We start from the raw sequence: 22,410 nt of genomic DNA on the forward strand, positions 1-22,410 counted from the left end.
GCATGGTTTGCTTTTTTTTTTTTAAGTAAAAATTGACCCCTCTTTCCTATTGAGTAAATCTGTCATAAATACCATTTGCAGTGACTCATCCTCCAGCAAAGAAAGTTACATACTCATTTGTGAAGCAGTGATTTTTAGACTTTTCCTGCGTTACACACTCTTTGGAGAAATTAAAGTTCTACATTCCTTAAATGAAAGATTCTGTGTGGCAGGCCAATGTGCATATCTCCATATCAAAATGAAAAAGGAATAGATTTGTATACTGTGTGTATGTGTATTCACAGAAAACAAATACTGTGAAATCAGTCCTAAAATACTGAGTTGCTAATGTCCTGTTGGAAGGTTTTCGTGATTTCATTGTATTTTGACAATGCAACTTCTATGAACTTTGGGGCACCAAAGTAAGAAACTCTAAGTATTAGGAATGGAATGAGTTCTGCAGCAATCCTGTTGAGTACAAACAATCAGCAACATAACTCAATTCAGTTTGAAATTTGTATACTTCAACGCAAAGTATTTCAGATTTTGAAACAAATTTTTAGATATAAGTTCAATCATTCTTATAATAATTCTTTAGTACTTACACATCATTTTGCTCATTAACAAGAATTTTATTACTTTTCATAGAAAGTAGATATATTGAGAAACTTCTACGTCTTCAAACACTGTCTTTCATTCCTTGATTTCATCTTTATATGTTAAAATATACCCAATGTTCTCCACTTGAGTGATGCCACTGTCTTGTTCCTCACTACTTCCTCTTTTATCTCAGACTTCCTAAAGAGCTTCTGTGTCTTGAAGGAGATGGTGTTCTCTGCGTACCGCCACTTTGAGAAGATGGTTTTGTGGCTGCTTCTGCTTTTATTGCTTTTTCCATACAAAAACTAAAAGTATTAAGTATGCTATGAATAAAATGATCACATTTCACCTAAACACATTTTACAAACTTTTTTTAAACTATATTTCATTTCTAGATCTTTTCTTTGAAACAAACTTGTTTTTTTGTTTGTTTGTTTGTTTTTGTTTTCCTGAATTTACCATGTTATTCGCAAGGTGAAACTTGAGACATTTACTGAGTACATGCCTTCCATGAAGTTATACACACAAATTCTGTTATTCAAATTTCTTGAAAGGCTTCAGTATAAAAAATAACATCCCAAGAAAAATTAACCTATCACAAATTCTATAAGACAATGTAGCACATCGGTTCTTTACAATACATAATTTCATCTTGCATCCACGTCCCTTATTTAAAAGCTAAGTGTATATGAAAGAATATGTCATTAGTAAAGTAAGGTTATTGACTAGGCATGGTGGCTCATGCCTGTAATCCTAAGGCCGATGTGGGTGGACTATGAGGTCAGGAGCTCGAGACCATCCTGACTAACACGGTGAAACCCCTTTCTACTAAAATGCAAAGAGGAAAAAAAAAAAAAAAACTGGGTGGGGATGGCAGGTTTCTATAGTCTCAGCTACTAGGGGAGGCTCAGGCAAGAGAATGGCTGAACCTGGGAGGTGGAGCTTTCAGTTAGCCAAGATCATGCCACTGCATTCCAGCCTGGATGACAGAGGGAGACTGTATCTCAAAAGAAAAAAATGGTTATCTATTGAAAGTGATTAGTCATATTATTGATATTGTATTGTTTGTTGTTTATTTTGGTCATAATTACATACAATATCTCTGTATGATTTCAAATTCTGTATTCACTCTTTGTTTCATTAAATGAGATCCGTGGTTGGTCTCCTCCATGTTATCTACCTTCTTATTTCTTATTGGCCTTAGACGTGTCCCCTAAAAACAACTCTCAGTCAGTACTGCATATTATTTCTCAGAAATGCTTAAATGTCCTAATTAAATTCACAATAACTTTCTTCAGTTTAATCTTTTATATAGGCAAAAGTAATGTTGTTTGAAAACAGTTCTGCTAAGAACTCTATTTAAAAATTACATGACTTTTATTACTTGGTGGAAGATCTTAAATCTCTTCCAAGCTGATTTTTCCTACTTTGAGACTTTTGTTATTTCTAATCCTAAAATTTTTACCCAGATTTGTACATGGGTGCTTGCTTCCTAGTATTTTGAGGTTAATCAGAATTTCTTAAACTATTCATCCCCCCTGAAAACTCTAAGTACCTCCTTTATTTCCATTGTTAATAGTTACTTGCGTGTAACATATTTATTTTTATGTAATATGTGAGATGAAGTAATTAGAAATGACATCAACACAAATTACCTGTTTTTTACTTGAAACCAGTGGAAAAAATTTTATCATAGATTACATAGTCAAAATTACTTCAAGTCCTGACACCATGCCATGAACCAAAATAAACTCTCATATTCCACCACACCTTCAGATATAAAGTATAAGAATGAATAAAAATGTACTGACTACTGTGTACGAGAAAGTGCTAGATGTAACAGAATTAAAACAACTAGGAAAATTTATGCAGTGAAGAAAATTTAACCACCAAAGATGTGATATACAGGGTACAGGGAGTACAAAATACCTACTATGTACAATGAGGAAGAAACTATAAAATCTAAGTTGTTTTTGAAGGATAAATTATTATTATTAGACATTTAATGTTAAAACATAAAAAACTCCAAAGGGTCCAGAATGGAATGATCTTGACTTCAGCGTAAAGGAATTCAGTAGTTCATAGAATTACCCAAAAGTTTAAAGCTGTAATAACACAATTCCTTTGAATTTAAGACTCAATAGGACAAGAGACCATTGATTGGATCAAAACAAGTTCTCCAACACACTGGGAAAACCAGTAATTTTGTATGTGTGTTACATAAACCACTCTGATAACTATATATTCTTAGGAGAAAAGAACAAAGATGGGGAAAGAATGCCAGTTAGTTCTGTTATCCAACTTCGATGTCCTGATATTTCTGTTTTCAACTTCTTAACACTTTCTTAATGAAAAGGTCATATTTAAATACACTTTCTCTAGAATGTATTTTCAGAGAGTGGAAAGAATGTTTCCATCTCATGAGTCTGTCTAAGTGTTTTCTACAGAAGATTTATTTCTTGTAAGTCAATCTAGGTGTCGAGAATCTACAGTGTTTCTATGGTACAGAATTATTTCCATAAAATAGAAATAATTCCATTCATAGAATTTAATAGATATTGACTTCTTTCTCACATTTTCCTGAGGATTTCTTCTAAGTTTTAAAATTCTTTGTAAGCTTTGAAAACCTATTGACACTCATACTGAAATACAAACATGGAGATTGGATTACCATATACTAGTTTATATAATGTTTATTCCTATATTCTTTCAACTACACTTTCATTATATGGCAAAAAGAAGAGGATGGTTAAAGCACTTTGGTTCTTATGGCATTCTGCTGTCTTCAAAAGTTTAGTCATTAAAAGACCTAGTCATACTGTTTATTGAAAAATAGAGTTAGCATATTATCACTAGGGACTCTTACCTTTCCATGTCTTTGGCAGCATTCTTAGCATCTGCAGGGTTCTCAAAAGTACTAAATGTGAAGCCTCTGCACTTCTTGGTTCAATCTTTCTTAAAAAGAACTAAAATATATGAAAACATTTTACACTAATATAAAGAACTCACCATAGTACTAACCATCTGAAGTTATAGCAAACAAAAAAAAATGCATTTCTCCTCATTACTATGATTCTTAATACTAAGTCACCCCATAGTCTGCCTTTTAATTTTACTTTGTTCACTTTCTGCAAAAATAATTTACTTTTGCTTGCTTCCCTTTCACAGTAGTAGGTGGCCCTTACCACAGACCTTTCACCTGCTGCCATATATTGAGATGTTTTATTAAGAGTATTAAGAGTGACCTTCTGACAAGGGACCATGTTTCCCAAATACTGCTTTAAGCGTCTTTTCATTTGCTTCTCTACTTAGGCAACAGATGAACAGCTTGCTGGGCTGATCTGCTTCTATCATTTTCCTGTAAATGGTAAAATATTATCTATATTTAGATAATGATAAGGAAGCCTAAAGATAAAATTTTATTACATACTGTGTTGAAATCTCAAGTGAAATAGCCTTACAGATGCTGACATCCTTTTAGTATTTCTTACTTGAAATATTAAAAATGTGTAACATACAGAGCAAAAGAAGCACTGACTTCATAGACAAATGCTGCATTTTACTATGTACCTCACAAAAACTTGTCTGTGAAAATTAGATAAAAGCTTTTGTAATTTTCTAAAGTTGCAATACACAGGATGCCCCCATTTAAATACTTTAATTTGAAAACTATACATTTATGAGATACAATGTGATTTTTGTTTATTTTCTTTTTTGTTTTTTTGCTTAGAGACTTCAGTTTTCTTCAACCGAAGTGCACTGCTCACTGAAGCATCCTCCACCCGGCCACAAATGATTGTGCCACATCTCTCTTCCCAAGTAGCTGGGAGTACAGGCACTCACTACATTAATTGTGTGTGTGTGTGTGTGTGTGTGTGTGTGTGTGTGTGTGTGTATGTGTGTGTGCTATAATAGAAACAGGTTTCCTCATGTTGCCAAAGCTGGTCTCGAACTCCTGGGCTCAAATGATCTGCTGGTATGGGCTATGAAATTGAGGAATTTCAAGGGTGAAACAACACGCCAAGCCTGATATTTTGATAAATGATTATTCACCTAAAGTACATGCTTTTCTTGGGGGGAGAATATTTTAAATATTTTACAAACGTTTAGTGATTTGAAATATACAAGAGATCAGGGATCCCAAACACTGGCCTCCAACTGGTACCTATCTGTGGCCAGTTAGCAACCCGGATACAGAACAGGTGATGAACCACTCACACTGCCTGATCCCCACCACCTGTGGAATCAGTGGAGGCATTGCATTCTCACAGGAACCCTACTGTGAACTGCACATGCAAAAAACCTAAGTGGCGACCCCCTTAAGAAAATATAATGTCTGAGGATGACCTAAGGTGGAACAGTTTCATCTGAAAACCATACTACCTATTCTCCCGCTGCCACACCTTGTCCTACTTGCAGAACTGCTGCCTAATCCCTGCCCCCATCACACTGCTGTGACCCAAAGCCCTGCCACACCCCATGCCCACTGGGGTCCTGATGCTCACCACCCTCCTCATTGTGTCCAACTCGCAGCCTTGTCCCCCTACATACCCAGAGCCTGGGAAAATATCATCTTCCACTAAACCAGCCTTGGTGCCAAAATGGCAAGGGGTTAAATGAGCTCATTATGTTACACAGGTTGGTCTCCAACTCCTGGCCTCAAACCATCCTCCCACCTTCACCTCCCCAAATGCCAGGATTACCTGAGTGCATCAGCATCTCAGGTAAATAACTTAAGTGTGTTTATTTTGTTTTTGTTTTAGGCTATTGCCATTTATCTTGATTACACTCTCTTACTTGGTTTAAATTATTTACCATACCAGAGATACAGGAAATATGTTTCACACACTGTCATACAGGAGGGAGAGATTCAAGGCTTTACAGAGGCAAATTTAAACTGATTATTTATGGCCCAAGATTCTACATACACTAAAATAACTTGCTTTACATCAAAATTTGAGAATTCCTGCCAAGCAAATCAGAAATTTGAAGTGCTGACTAAAGGACAAGTTTTTAATCACAACGGTTAAGTAGATTGCTTGTCTATTTAAATTATGGCTACATTCACAAAGAAAAACCACTTTAATAAAAAGTGCACATGAAAACAATGGTGTCATAGGTCGTTTTCTGTCAAATTGCCCATCCGTCAGACATGGCCGACAGTAAAAGGAAGAGTCCTCAAGAAACAGACAATGAGTTTACAAAAATGAGTTTCTTGATAACGGTAGCGATTTCTTTCCCTATAGTCTCTTCCCATAATTCAACACTGACACATTGAAAACCCATCCTGTTTTAGAAACAACATCCAAAAATCTTGCTGTCTTTGGATTTTTGCCAAGAGACACACTTGAGCAGAGAAACAGAAAATAAAGGTGATTTAGAGTAGGACAAACAGCTTCTGAGACGCAGGGCCCTCGTAGGGTATGCATCTGGCTGACTGTGGGTAAGCCAGCCTCTCTCAAGGCTGATCAGTGCGAGGGCAGTGGGTATCTTCTGGGGCTCCCTCCCATCCTGGTAGCCTGCTGTTCCACCCTACTGGGGAAGGCATCCTGTAAGAAGCCATCAGAGCATGGGCCAGATGGCACCAGCAGTGTGCACTTTGGAACTAGGTGCTTGGAAGTCCTATGCCCTAACTGGCATCCTAACTGTTGCAAGCCATTGACCCACAGTGAACACATGAAACATCTCTTTTTCTTAGGCAGGCCACGCAGACGGTGCAGATTATTGCTAAAGAAAAACAAAAGGACACAGAACTGAGTCACTGCTTTTGCTTCTCATGATCTTTTCCCAAGTAGCAAGAATGCACAATGAAAAATCGAGTTTTTCCTATAAACTAGGTGAAGAAGAATCTGAATATCTATGTAAATAATTTTAAAATTAGATTATTTTGGCCAGGTGCGGTGTCTCATGTGTGCGATTCCAGACCTTTGGTAGGCCGACGCAGATGGATCATCCAAATCAGGAGTTTGAGACCAGGCTGCCAATCATGGCAAAACTCTGTCTCTACTAAACAACAAAAAGTATGCAGGTGTGACGGTGAGAGACTGTAATCCTAGCTACTGAGGAGGCTGAGGCAAAAGAATTTCTTCAACTTGGGAGGCAGAGGTTGCAGTGCACCAGGATTGTGCCACTGAAGTCCAGCTAGGGCAACAAGAGCAAAACTCTGTCTCAAAAATAAATAAATACCACTGCTCAATGAAATAAAAGAGACACAAACAAATGGAAAAATATTCCATGCTTATGGATAGGAAGAATCAATGTTGTGAAAATGGCCATACTGCCCAAAGTAATTTATAGATTTGATGCCATTCTCATCAAGCTACCAATGACTTTCTTCACAGAACTGGAAAAAACTACTTTAAAATTCATATGGAACCAAAAAAGAGCCCACATTGCCCAGACAATCCTAAACAAAAAGAACAAAACTGGAGACATCACGCTACCTAACTTCAAACTATAGACTACAAGACTACAGTAACCAAACAGCATGGTATTGGTACCAAAACAGAGATATAGACCAATTGACTAGAACAGAGGCCTCAGAAATAACATCACACATCTACAACTATCTGGTCTTTGACAAGCCTGACAAAAACAACAAATGGGGAAAGGATTCCCTATTTAATAAACGATTCTGGGAAAACTGCTTAGCCATATGTAGAAAGCTGAAACGGGATTCCTTCCTTACACCTTATACAAAAATTAATTCCAGATGGATTAAAGACTTAAATATTAAGCATAAACCACAAAAATCCTAGAAGAAAATCTAGGTAGTACCATTCAGGACATAGGCATGGGCAAGCATTTTGTGACTAAAACACCAAAGCAATGGCAACAAAAGCCAGAATTGACAAATGGGATCTAATTAAACTAAAGAGTTTCTGCACAGCAAAAGAAACTACCATCACAGTGAACAGGCAACCTACAGAATGGAAGAAAGTTTTTGCAATCTACCTATCTGACAAAGGGCTAATATCTGGAATCTACAAAGATCTTAAATTTACAAGAAACAATCAAACAACCCCATGAAAAAGTGGGCAAAGGATATGAACAGACACTTTTCAAAAGAAGACATTTGTGCAGCCAACAGTCACATGAAAAAATGCTTATCATCACTGGTCATCAGAGAAAGTGATGATGCAATCAAAACCACAATGAGATATCATCTCATGCTAGTTAGGATGGTGATCATTAAAAAGTCAGGAAACAACAGGTACTGGAGAGTATGTGGAGAAATAGGAACACTTTTACACTGTTGGTGGGAGTATAAACTAGTTCAACTATTGTGGAAGACAGTCTGGTGATTCCTCAAGGATATAGAACTAGAAATATCATTTGACCCAGTGATCCCATTCCTGGGTATATACCCAAAGTATTATAAATCATACTATTATAAAGGGTCACGCACATGTATGTTTATTGTGGCACTATTCACAATAGCAAAGACTTGGAACCAACCCAAATGTCCATCAGTGACAGACTGGATTAAGAAAATGTGGTACATATACACCACAGAATAGTATGTAGCCATAAAAAAAATGAGTTCATGTCCTTTGTGGTGACATGAATGAAGCTGGAAACCATTATTCTCAGCGAACTATGACAAGGTCAGAAAACCAAACTCCGCATGTTCTCACTCATAGGTGGGAACTGAATGGCAAGAACACAGGGCAGGGACATCACACACTGGGGCCTGTCATGAGGTGGGGCACTGGAGGAGGGATAGCATTAGGAGAAATACTTAATGTAAATGATGAGTTAATGGGTGTAACAAACCAACACAGTACATATGTATGTTTATATCTGTGTGTGTATATATGTAAAATATCTATGTAACAAACCTGCACGTTGTACACATGTACCTTAGAACTTAAAGTATAATAAGAAATAAAAATAAAACAATATATAAATATATAAACAATAAAATAGTCAATAATTTCTCACCAGTCTCCAATGTCAGACATCCAACAATAAATATACTAGAAGAAATCAGAAAGAAGAAGCTTCATGACAACGGTGTTGGTAATGATGATCTCAAAGTGACTGCAAAAGCACAATAAAGAACATTAACAATAGAGAATGGGGTTATATCAAACTAAGGTGCTTCAGAACACCACAGAAAACTAAACAGAGGAGGGAGATGTACTAGAGGACAGAAGAAATTATTGGATCGCCATACATCTTATAATGGATGAATATTTACATTACATAAGGGACTCAAGTAAACAGCATGAAAATGAATAGGCTAATGATGGGGATACTCATTTGTTTAAGTAAGACATACAATTGCCCGGCAGACATATTACAAAATGCTCATCATCCCTAATCCATAAAGAAAATGCAAACCAATCTATGATGAAATGTCATCTCTCTTCAGTCAGAATGGCTGTTATCCAAAAGTCTAAAGAAACGCGTTTCTGGTGAGGATGGAGAGAAAAGGACGTACATGCACCATTTTCTTGAGAATGTAAATTAGTGCACGCCTTACACAGAGCTTTTTGTGAATTTAAGTATGGAGAGCCCTAAGAAATCTACAAGCAGAACTACCCATCATATGATCCAGCAATCCGAATAGCAGGGTCACACCATGTATTTGATTCCCTTCTTTCTAGCATATTCCTATCCTATGTTTGAGAACAATTTTCCTTAACGGGATTTTTCCCATTTGCCTCGTCTTTATGGAAGTTTCTCTCTGTATATCACTATGTCAAGGTGTATGTGTATGTGTACGTGTACATGTACATCTATGTCTATGCCTATGTCTATGTCAAGGTCTACATCTATATCTATGTCTGTCTCTATCTCTCTGTGTGTCTCTCAGTATCTCTATTTCTGTCTCTATCTCTATCTTTATATGTCTTTAACTCTATCTTTTTCTCAATTAAAACTGTTTGACACCTCTTTGTCTTTATTTGGATACTTGCTTCTACCATGTAACTCTCTTAGTCAACTAAAACCCATCTTCTTGAAACCTCATGGATTTAGACTTTGCTAGGCAGACATTTTATTGTTGGGATGCTTTTGTAAGGATACTTTGGAACTTCAATGATCTTTGAGAAACTTAACATCTCCCCACACTGGTGCATTTTGACTTCTTCCTTCCTGTTACTCGTGTTCTTTGCTTGTCCTCTTACTATCTTCTGTCTACTATTTAGCTCTGTTGAATTATTTGACATCTCCTACTTCAAACCTCTGCACAAGCCTTTTTCTATTTTAGTCTCTCAAGCCACCATAGTCATGAGAAATTTAGTTTATCTAAATCAGAGGCTCTTGAGGGACTCAGGGATCTTCCCCACCCTCCAGATAATTATCTGAATAAAGACAGCACCCTCATAAATATTATGAGGAAAAGAAAAATGGCTAATTAGAAGAGATTGAGCATTTTAACTACCCAGGTTTTGGAGACATCCAGACTGTCACTGGATGAATCTATAAGACAAATGTAGTTCTCTGACTCACTAGATAAAATACTATGACAAAATAATCTCAGAAAATTCTTCTTTACCAATACACAGAAAAGGTAATAGACCTCCTGTTGAATAGGTAAACTTGTCTCATTTTCCGGAAACACAATTTAGAGTAAATATAAAATGGATATAAACAAGTGAGATTTATATTAATCTATTACTTATTATGACTAATTTTAGGAGAGCTATAAAATCTGTTTTCCACTATCTATATTTTTTGCATATATATTATGTGTGTGTGATATATTACTACCTCTGGATGTGATTACCCAGTTAATTTCAAATACCACTTAAAAGGGTGCTATAATAATTGGCTTAGAGATAAGTAAGCACTATTGTGAATTACACACTCTTAAAAATCCCAGAAATAGGTGAGCAAGTTTACATGACTCATGCAAATATTTAGTAAATGATACTAGTTTAAAATGGGTTATTGCAAACTGCCACATCTTATGACTTCTTGTTATTATTAAGTGTAAGAATACATTTGTAGGACAGGCATAGTGGCTCATGCCTGTAATCCCTGACATTTGGGAGGCCAAGGCAGGTGGATCATCTGAATTCAGGAGTTTGAGACCAGACCAGCCTGGCCAATATGGCAAAACTCCATCTCTCCTAGAAAAACAAGAGTCAGCCAGGAATGGCAGCGCACACCTGAAATCCCAGCTATGCAGAAGGCTGAGGCAAGACAGTTACTTTATCCTGGGAGGCAGGGGGTTGCACTGAGCAGAGATTTTGCCACTGCACTCCAGCCTGGGCAAAAAAGGGTGACTGTCAGTGAAAAGAAAACAACAATGAAAAAAGAGATAAATTTGTATTATTCTTGGATTTAGTAATTCACAAATTGAGCTGCATTACAATCACTGGACATTTAATATTTTATAAACTTTTGTCGGCAATAATGGCATTTCTGCTGTTCAGTAAAAAAAAAAAAGTGTTTTTTTTGTTTTGTTTTGTTTTGTTTTGTTTTTAACAGAATGTTATTGGAAACTGGTTTTAATATCAAGCCTTGTCTGAGATACCAAACATATTGAGAATGGTTTCCATTAAATCAGATATAACCAGGCAGCATTAACAACTAAAGTTGACTGTGGGGACAATACTTATAATGCCCTGTTGGGAAATGCAGTCTCATAATGGTTACAGAGTTCCTAGACAAAGAGATGAGAAAGGTCACTTCTGGGCAAGTTCTGGAACCTCACAATACGTGGGGACTTTGAAAGGAGAGGATTTCAACCCAATCTATAGGTTCTGATATAAAAAAAACTGGTGGGAAGTTCTGGCTAAGGATTTAGTCTCAAGGCTTTACAAAATATAATCCAAGGCTAATTATAGAAAGTTCTCACAAAGGAAACTGGAAAGGCCTTTGTGGCCAGGCATGGTGTTTCACACCTGTAATACCAGCAAACTCACAGGCTGAGGTGGGAGACACACTTGAGCCCAGGAGATCACACCTAGCCTAGGCAACGTGGTGCAACCCAATATCCAAAAACAATCAAACAAAAATACAAAATTAGCCAGGCATGGTGGTGTGCACCTATGGTCTCAGTTACTATGGAGGCTGAGGTGTGAAGACCATTTGGGCCCAGGAGGTTGAGGCTGCAGTGAGCCAAACACTGTCTCTCATTTAAAAAGTAAATAATAATGAAGAAATAAATAATAAAGGTCTTTATGGTCAGTGACCACTGTTAGGGCATTTAGGTAAATAATACAAAACTCCTAAGACCAGACTTATTTTGTAAACAGGACTCAAGAAAAGTAACTGCAGAGAGAATTGTGTTTCAATTGAAAACTATAGAACACCAACATAAGATGCCTTACAAATTTTATTAGCCTGCATTTCAATTATTGTTTTATTCAATATGAAGCTACAACTCCCCAAACTAAAATTTCAACATTGTGCCCCCCTTCCATGGTGGGGCGCATTGAACCTCACACAAAACTCTTGTATTAAGAAAATATTCAGAACCCCCCTTTCCTTTCTTCTCAGGGGAAGAAAGAGTAGCTCCCTAGGGGAGGGGAAGGAGAGGAGAGAAGAAAACATGCCATGACTGGCAGAGACAAAGGAAAGACTGACAGAGAAGAAAAAGAAACTAGGAGAGGAAGTCAGACATAAAGAAAGCAAAAACAGCAAGCATAGAGTCAAATAGTGAGCAGGCACACTAAGGTTTAAGTCCCTCTCCTAAGCCTGGCTTTATGTGAAAAAGAGGACAGGGACCATCTCCAGGAGGATAGCAGATGGAGGACAGCAGACAAGGTGCAAAGGCATATTCTTTGAATTTGTGGCAGGCATCTGCCAAGCCTCTGGGTCAATGACTGCCCAGGGGTTAGACTCCAGCCACACAAATCCAACCCAGACCAAGAAACTAAGTGTAGGAAAAAAGGAAAGAAAAAAGGAAAATCAAGAGAAAAAAAAATTAGGAGAAACAGACAGCAGCACGTGTGTGGGGACAGGGCCCATGCCTTGACCCATCCCCACTTGCAGCAGGAGCGAGAGAACTTGGGAAAAGAAAGGGAAATAGGATGATAGAGAGAGGAGGTAAGAAAGACTAAGTAAGAGAGAAAGTGGAAGAGACAGAAATCAAAAGCCAAAGGTGAAACTAGGAAAAAAAATGTGTAAAAGGAAGGCAGAAAGTTAAGATATGTTAAAGATTGAAAAGTCATAAGAAAAGCTATACAAGGGATTTATGCAAGAAATATTGTATAGTTTAAAAATAATTAGGCCTCCTGAATGTAAAATTATTTAAAAAACAGTTTATGTACTATTGGGGGAAACCCCACCCCTGATATTCAACATGAGTTCTTTTCTATTTCCCTAAGCATCAGCTGGTCTGAGAAAGAAAGGGAAAGAATACGAATAGAAAAATTTTAAAGCTGGGTGTCCAGGGGAGATATCACATGTCGGCAGGTTCTGTGATGCTCTTGAGTGGTAAAACCAGCAAGTTTTTATTAACAATTTTCAAAACAGGAGGAAGTGTATGAATAGGTTGTGGGTCACAGAGATCACATGCTTCACAAAGCAAATGGAGGCAGGGTGAGATCATGGGACAACAGGATGGGGTGAAATTAAAATTGCTAATGAATTTTGGGCACATCTTGTCATTGATAGCATCTTATCGGGAGACAGGGTTTGAGAACAGACAACCTGTCAGACCAAAATTTACTAGGCGGGAATATCCTCATCCTTATAAGCCTGGGAGTGCTACAGCAGACTTGTACTCTAATGTTAACAGTATAAAGCCTAGGGATCTATATGAAGGTTAAACTTCAATTCATTTTCAGAAAATATACCTCCACCTTTATTTTAGAATAAACTGTCTTAAGCTTCACAATACTACTCTGATACTTCTTTTAAATAAAAGATTTCAACGCTTGCACTCATAATTAATATCCTGTCAACAGAAGCAGAGGAAAGCAGATATTTCCAAATAGTACTTTAACTGACTCATGTTTTAGCAATACCAGTAAAAATGTTTAAATGTAGTTCAACTTAAGTTCTATTATTTTATCAAAACTGCAGGGACCTCTTGTGGTGCACCATCTACACCAGGTCCTCTGATGACTTTTGGTGGAAGCAGTTACCATGATTATCACAATACATGACACAGATATGACAGAAGTTGGGAGAGTTACTCAAGGAGTCATGATGATTTCCATTCCAGTGATTGTGAGCACAGTGGCAGAAAAGAATGAACACATTCACCGTCAGTGGATAGGGTGAACCGTGCTCCTCGTGAAGCATATGGTAGCTTAAGTTGCAGGGATTCTAGGAAAGCTGTTGGAGGAAGATGATCTGACAAAGTAGACTTAAGCAGATATTTAAAATAATAGTTCTTCCATATGAAACCTTGCTTGCATATTGAAAAATAAATGTTGTTTCTGCATAGTTTCCTGAGTACCGCTATAATAAATAGATTGGTTTTGTGTGGAGAGGTAAATACTAATTTCCTCCATGAAGTTTTGGGGTATTAGGATGAAAGGAAATTTTTTTCAAAGTAATTTCATTTATTTATTTATTTTTTTTATGGAGGCAGAGTGTCACTCTGTCCTCCAGGCTGAAGAGCAGTGGCATAATCAAGGCTCACTACAACCATCACCGCCTGTGTTAAGTTATTTGAAATGCTTGTTCTGCAGTGCCATAAAAAAATAGCACTTGAACATAAACTAATTTATTTAGTAGGGCCATTTTCACTTCCTGCAGAAAACTTCCTGCTGGTACACTCACCAGCAGTTTTGCCATGAGAGTACACCAAACAAAGGAGACAGTGTCATTTATAACCTTATGCATCCATCCTACTGCTATGTACAGTTGCCATTGACTGGAACAGAATCTCACATTCTGTATTTGTTCTGATTGGTTAGCAACTTAAAACTTTTTAAATGAGGCAAAGGTAGAGGAGAATAAAGGAAGGAGAAAGTAACTTGTGGAATGCTGAGATAGATAAAAACACTTTTAACAAAGGAAGAGGAATAGGCTATGACTGACTGCTTGTTGGACCAGTTTACGCATGCCAGGGCAAATATGTAGGCTAAATTGTGAGAGCTAAGAACATAAAGTACATTGATTTCTTTATTATGGCCAGCAGATATTTAAGAATGTTAGCACAGCTCTTTGAATAAATTTTGCTTTTAAGAGAAGTTACCATTTATTCCTAATTAGATGGGAAGGGAAGTATTTGAAGAGGAAACTGTATCTTACTTTTTACAATATTACCCCACTTTTTATTTCATAATTGCTCTTCAAACTTGTTTAATATGTTTTGACTTAATTGCTTGATTTGTCTGTCCAAGATAAGAAGTTTTTTTTGAAGAAGTTGGAGAAGAGTTAGGAGTTAAGTCTATAAGAGTGGCAGAGACAGATTTTTAATAAAAAAAGTTTGAAGGCAGGCAATAATATAACAGCCTACAAGACTAAGTATACCAATAACAAGAGCGAACATGGTGAGAAATGAAGTTAAATTTTTTTTGTAGCTACCTATCAGAACAATGTAGATTTAAATTTTGCAGGTATTTGATTTTGTGCTTCAAACTTACTTGACACTTCTCACAGGACGTTAATAACATATATAAACCTGAGGATTAAAGGACTTGTGAGGAGTTTCCTTGGCCTGTGGTGTTTTGCTTCTACCTTTTTAGATGGATGAAATTCCAGGGTGAAGGGGCTAGTCAATTGGATTAGAGAACATTCATCCCTATGAGAACAACCATACTTAAGGCATGCAAAGTCTTTACATGGTAAAGCATAATCCCTGATGTTTCAGTAACTTGGATGATTCTGATTCCATAACTTAAAGCAACAAATTTTAAATGACCAACTTCTAGTATCCAAAACATAATCTGTTTACAACTTAAAAAAGGGCTAGACCTCTATACATAAATTTCTCAAATAAAATATTCAAACACCCAATATGCATGTGGAACAGATACTCATAATTAGGGATTCAGAAAATGCACTTCAAAATCAAAATGACACACCATATTCACACATACTGGAATATTTATAAATTGTAAAAAGCCAGAAATATCAAGTCTTTGAGAGGATGTAGGTAAATTGAAACCCTGAAACAGTGCTTGTTGGAATGGAAAATGATTCAGCTACTGTGGAGACATGTGGTGGGTCCTCAACAAAACAAACATAATTTTCATGTGATCAAGCAACTCCACTCATATATAACCAGAATTGAGTAAGTGTATTCAAACTAATATTTGTGCCTATAAGTACTGTAGTGGAAACAACTCAAACAAAATAATGGGTTAACAGCTTGTGTAAGGCATGAAGTACTACGATATAAATGAACCTTCAGTACATCTGGCAGAAGGAAAGGAGACAGATAGAAAAGTTCATGTAGTGTTTGAGCCCATTACAAGGGAATGCCTGGAACAGGTAAGTTCATACACAGAAAACAGATTGGTGTATGAGAAGGAGCCCCAGAGTGATGAGGAAGGCCCAACCCTGCCCTAGGGAGTATGAGGGAGGTCAGACCCTGCCCTAAAAAGCCCCAGACTGATGAGAGAGGCCCAGCCCTGCTATTAGGGAGCCACAGGCTGATAGAGGAGACACAGCCCTGCCCTCAGGGATCCCTACACTGATGGAGGAGGCACCGCCCTCCTCCTCAAGGAGTCCTGGACTGCTCAAGGAATCACAGTTCTCAGGGAGCCCCAGATTGATTACGGGGGTACAGCCCTGCCCACGGGATTCTCTTATCACAGGAGACACAGTCCAGAGCCAGCACTGTGGCAGACAGTTTCCTACACTTGGAGCCCAGGGCGTGAGCAGGCCCTGAGGTGAGTGTGGGACCCTGGCAGAGGAGGCAGCAGCGGCCCAGTCCTAAGTTCCCCCGTGCTGCCTTCAGCATCAGACTGAAGCTCGTGGAGGCCCATGAACTGGATGAGGATGAGGGCTTTGGCAATTGGACCAAGAGGCCAGAGCAGCGGGAGCAGCTCAACGAGGCCCGGGAACTTCGGACATTAGCCCCGGTGCAGGAGTCCTGAGGGGGAGCAAGAGTACAGTTGTGTGTGGGCCTCGAAGGCGGATGCTGGGCAGAGCAGGGCTCCCTTCAGGCCTCCTACCTGCACCTGAGCAGCCACCCGTAGGTGATTTCCAAGCAGTCCCTGAAATGTCCCCATGGCCAGGAAATGGGGAGAAAGGAGAAAAGAGGAAAACGGCGAGATATCACCGAGGCCGGCAAGGCTGTGAGGAAACCTCATTCTGGGGCTCCCCAGGGCCCCTGGGCCCCACTCAGGAAGGGGACAGGCTGGTTGCTTTCACATCAGCACACAGCTGCGACCGCTTCCCTAATGGAGGCTGAGTGCCTGCTCCCAACACCGCCCCTTCCTACCTGGGGCTCCTTGATCTCCATGCCCACGGAAGGAAGCAGGTATTTCCAGATGTGCATGGTGGAGAGTCTGCCCGGAGAATGCACTTCCCAGATGCGTGGATGTGTGTGCCTGTCTCAACTCCAGCAGGCCCAACAGGGGTTGCTCCCAAGTCCCACCTCACTACCCCTGCTCAGAGTCCTTGCCCCTCTCGGTCACCTGTGGGGCCGACCCCACTCACGTTGCGGGGTCCAGGCCATCTGGGACCCCAGCACTGCTGAGGATCCCCTTGCCCTGAGTAGGTCCAGAGCCCGTAGCTGGGTTGACAGTTCTCCCTGGTCAGGGTCTTTCCTGGCCCCTCTGAGGCTCTAAAGCACCCTGGAGCCCTAGGGACTGTGTTGCTGAGCTATACTCCCTTGTCTTCATGTAAGTGGTCTCCCACTCCCCCAGGAGCCACTGGTCCTGTCCTGTTGCAGTGCCCACGGGCCCCAACCCCAATCCCGCCTTGATCGCCCCATACACACTTCGGAGTGAGTGGCCCTCCATTTCTGAGATGGGGCAGCTCCCTTCTAGCTGGCCTCAGGCTTAGTGGGCATGGCTGTTCCCAACAGCAGGGGCATTTGACCCTTCCGTGGAGCCTAGTTCTGCAACTGCCACCCTACCCCCTGCACCTGCCTGGTCACACTGACCTCCTCCTGAATGGTCCCTTTGTGTGGCTGCTGCTGGTTCAGACCCCTGCCCACCTAGGATGGTGGGGCTGGGTCTTGGCTGGCACACACACCAGGGACCTGAAATCATGAAAAATTTGAGAATTTCCCATTTTCTCCTACAAGTTCAGTCCTGCTCAAATGCAGAGCCACTCCAAGCTGCCAGCTGACTGGCCTCCCATCCCCTGCAGCCAGAAGCCCCTTGGACCCACTCTTCAGTGACCTGGCCCTACACCTGCCTAGCCCTCCAAATGACCCAGCTTCCAGTCTCTGACAACACCCATAGGCCCCTACAGGGAGAAGAGCAGGAGTGGTGACCTTGGCAGCCTGCTCCCCCTGGGGCCACCCCAGACCAACAGGGTGGGCTGGCAGCTGCCAGGCTGAAGCCCAGCCAGAAAGCTGGGGATTGAACCCAACCTGAGTGCCGCTGGGGGACCCTCAGTCTGTACAACCCTGTCTGGCAGGGAATGGGCAGTTCTCCAAGAATCTCAGGCCCTGACGCAGAGGCCCAAGTAGACTGCGGTGGCTCTGAGGCCACTGGAACTTATTTCCCAATGGGCTTAGATCTCAGATCCCTTAGCAGTCAACTAACCTGACTGCCCCTATTTTACAGATGGGGAAACTGAGGCTGGAAATGGGAAATGGTCAGCCTAACAGTCCAATGGCCCTAGAACAGTTTTGCCTCCCTTTCCACCCACAGGGCTGGCCTGCATGCCTGTGAAAAGGACAGTGATGAAGTCCACCTGGAGAAGTTGAGTCTGAGCAAGGAGGGGCCAGACCCAAAGGACACTGTTCAGGACAGCGGTGGCCACAGGGGCTGAGGAGGAACAGGAGGAAGTGACGGCTATGCCTCATAGGGTCTGGGTGCAGCCTCACCCCAGGGATGAGTCTGCCTTTGCTGTCTGCACCACTCTGTGGGCCCTGTGGGACAAGCCCAGAGTGGGACAGCACCCCACAACCCTATACCTTGTTGCCCCTTCTGGTCCTGCATTCTCAGAGCAGGTAAGGCTTGGTTACTGTCTTGATAGATCTGGAAACATTTCCCCAAACTTCGCAATTCCTCACCACCAGCTCCAGAACTGGAGCACTTCAGGGCCGTAGAGAACCTGAGGCCAACAGAGGGGACACCATTTGTTCCTACAGGTTCTGGGTAAGGCAGGAGAGGTACAAGCAAGGGGTCAACTGAGATGTCTTTTTTCCCCTAGGACCAGAAATGTCAGCAGCCCAGACCCCTAGACACTTGGTCTTGGAGGGGTTCATCGAAGATAGCTTGCCTCCCTTGAGCACCATCACCAAAGTAGTCAGCTCAAGAGCCACCACCATCTTCTCTCCTCTCCCAGACTAATACCCAAAAGGCCAATGCTACATGCCAACCACAGGAAGACCAACCAGGTCCAGGCCCTGCTTTTGTCTGCTATTACCCCATTGCCAGGGGCAGAGCAAACCCCTGTGATATAAGGGTTGGGATTTGGATTGGTGGAGGGAGAAGTTGGGGATACCGAGGGTAGCTCTGCCTTGGCTGTTACAGGCCTGTGTCTATCTCCACCTTCTGCAGCTTGTTGACAGGACTGAATCCCTAAATGATTCCATAGAGAAGAGGTCTGTCTGTCTGCTTTCTGGGCTCAGATCTTTGGTTTCCCCAAGTGGTAGATGTGGGGAGACATGGGGCCTAATGCCTCTTCTACCCTCCAGTGACAGTATGAAGAAATCCAAGCCAAACTTGCCCATCTCCAAGATTGACCAGTTGGTGAAACAATACACCCAGGCCATCGAAGTATGACCTGGCTCCCTCTCCTGCAAAGTCCCCCGTCCATCCTGGCACCACTCTTTCCTACCAGTGCCCTTCCAGCCAATCAATGCTGCCTTATTCAACCAACACCTATCCAACTAATACTTCTACATCCAATCAGTGCTCCTCTACCAACCAGTGCTCCCCATTATTCAATGTCTCTCCATGTAATCAAAGCCCCTCCATTCAATCAGTGCTACTGTATCCAACCAATAATCTTCCATCCTATCAATGCTCCTGCATCCAATTAATGTTCCTTTATACAACCAACACTCCTGTAAACAATACTTCTCCAATTACTCAGTGTTTGTCCAATCAATCAATGCCCCTTCATCCAATCAGGACTTCTTAATCCAATCAATGCCCCTCCATTCAGTCAAGATTTCTCCATCCATGCAATACTACTACATCCAATCAATGCCTCTGCATCCAATCAATACCACTTCATCCAATGAATGTTCCTCCCATCCAATCAATTCTCCTCCATCCATCAATGCTTCTCCATCTGACCAACACTTTGCAATTTAATCACTGTCCCTCCATCCATTCAATGCCCCTCCATCACAACCATGGTCCCCCAGCTTTACCCCATGAGCAGCATGGAGGCAGACCCACATCTGTCCTGTGTGCCATAATCTCCTAGGTGCTCTTCAGTACAGGGAGGAGTCTCACAATTTCATTGAAGGGAGGAAGGCACATCTTTTCAACGATCCTCACCCTAGGGCTGCACTGGGTAAGTGCTTCCAGGGAAAATATAAAGAAAAAGTAGAGGTTGTCAAATGTTACCCCCTAATATGTCTACTGTGGCCATCCACTAAGGTAATCCTGATCCTTTGCCTCTTCCTAAGACCACTGGCCCAACCCCCAAGCTAGCTTGCCATGTCTCCATAAAGCTGCCCAAGATGACTGTGGCCAGTACCAAGAGTCGGTGGGAGACAGGTGAGGTGAAGGCTCAATCTGTGGCCAACAGCCAATCCTACAAGGTAAGGCCCTCTCCAGGGATAAGGCTTGGATTCAGAGCTAGCACCTGAGAGTTTCGCAGCAGGCCAGGTTTTCTTGTTAAGTCAAGTGTGGGACTGTCCAGGATGAATGTGTATAGACAGAACCCTGAGGCATTGCAGTAGGGTTGTTGGGTTCACCCTTGCGGGTGTCAAAGACTGTGTTGGCTGTGTGGAGGTAGATGGCAACCTTATTCTATTCCCTGCCTCTTCCATTGGGATCACACAGAAAAGGGTTAGGTAGGCAGGCCCCCTGGGCAGTTGGGCAAGGTGAGAGAGAAGGATCCAGGGCTTCTAATCCCTGAGATGCAGGGGTCTGCACTTGTGACATATCCTTCTGGTGCCCCAAGGATATTGTGGCTGGAAACATGAGCAAGAAAAGCCTCTGGGAAAAGAAGGAGGCTCCCAGTCCTGATCAACAATTAAGGTAGAGCCTAAATGTGGTTGCTGCCATCAGGGTGGGTGCAGCAGGGGAGGGCAAAGAGGGGATTTTCTGTGCACCTGGGATGGTTTCCCAGAGGCAGAGGCAGCAGCATCTCCTTTCCGCTAGCTGTCACCTTCACTCTTGGTTTCCTTCCCCAACATAGCACCCCATCTAGGAACAGGTATGCATTCATGGCCACTAGGCATAGGAAGTATGATAAGGTCCTTGTGGAAGGGGGCCAGGCTCCATAGGCCTCCCATCTTGGTGAGTCCCCAGCAACTCACAGAGTGGGACAAGGTGCACAAAGATTCCCTGTGCTGAGAACTTGGTGTCCTGTAGGGAGCCTGGAGCTCTGTTGCAGGCTGCAAGAGTGCACCCAGAGTTAGCCAGAATTCAGACCAGCTCAGTCTCCCCCAGCCCTGCACACATGCTGTCTCCCTCACCTGACACCAGATTCAAAGTTGGCTAATTTTACCAGAGTTAGCCCAACTCAGCCACTGCTCCACCAGGGAGGCTCAAGGCTCCCCATCTGGGACTCCCACAAAAGCCCTAGCAGGGCTCATGAGGGGAGTGAGGTGCAGCCTGGCCACCAAAGAACTAGCACTGAAGGAAGTGGATGGCATGGAGCCCAGGTTCCCAGCCCGTCTGTGTGCTGGGGGTCCATAGAGGGGCAGGAACTAAGGTCCTACTCCCTTGTCCTAGCTGAGGGCCATTCAGGGATCCTAATGCCCTTCCCAACCCATGTTGCAGTCAGTTAGACAGTTACCATGGTTAGACAAACATATATTAGTGACCTGAGCCTGTGCTCCATTTCCAGCACCCATCACACCAAAGAGTAGGGTAGTAGGCCTCCTACCATCTTTCTCTGCTAAATCCTGACTCTCAAGCAGTTGCAGCTGAGGCTTTTTCTGGTACCTCTGTGTCCCTCTCCTGTGGTAGGCAACCCCCAATAAAGCCTGGTTGACTGCTGGCTGGGCCCCTCCATTGTCCCTACTGAGGCCACAGCCCCTTCTCCACACCACTTGGCCAAACTGTTATCGCAGGGTTTGGACTGAGGGTTCCCTTTTCATCTGGCTGTTAAAGCCTGGGCATGGCCAATGCTGAGACCCTCTCTCTCCCACAAAACAACTCTTCGAGTTCTGCCCTCTCAGGCTGTCATTTCATGTGGGGGAAGTAGATGTTGGCAATGAGAGGGGTCATCTTGGGCCCTCCTCCACCCCCAATGAGCCCCTCCCTGCCTGCCTCTGAGGATTTGTATCAGTGCTAAGTCCCACGCTGGTTGGGGGCTCCTGCTAGTCCCTGGGTCTGGCTCTGACAACAGAAAGCACAGACAGCAAAACTGTTGACTCTGCTCCTGATGCTGATGGCCAAGCCAGCCTGACCATGCCCATGCCTCAGTAAGCAGATGTCTGCCCCCAATCCTTTGACAGCCAAAGGGAGGAATGACGCAAGGTCTAGGACACTGATGAAACAGGCTAGGTCAGTTGGTGCAATCCTCTGCCATCTTACCTGAAGTTTTCATCCCAAGACCCCTATCCCACACCGCAATGCTGACGCCTTCTTTGTTCCCCTCACACCAATGTAACTCAGGTGCTCCACCTCACCCACTCTGCCCCGTCCACTTGACCCC

General features: G+C 42.0%; 2 pseudogenes; one reads left to right on the forward strand and one right to left on the reverse strand.

Annotated features, from left to right (window-relative positions):
• Positions 1 to 748: 748 nt before the first annotated feature.
• LOC117083735 lies at positions 749 to 3,933 on the reverse strand (annotated as a pseudogene).
• A 12,202-nt stretch (positions 3,934 to 16,135) lies between these two features.
• Positions 16,136 to 21,031, forward strand: LOC117083742 (annotated as a pseudogene).
• The last annotated feature ends 1,379 nt before the right edge of the window (positions 21,032 to 22,410 follow it).

Source organism: Trachypithecus francoisi, unplaced genomic scaffold, assembly GCF_009764315.1.
Source record: "Trachypithecus francoisi isolate TF-2019V2 unplaced genomic scaffold, Tfra_2.0 Contig00385, whole genome shotgun sequence".
NCBI lineage: Eukaryota > Metazoa > Chordata > Mammalia > Primates > Cercopithecidae > Trachypithecus > Trachypithecus francoisi.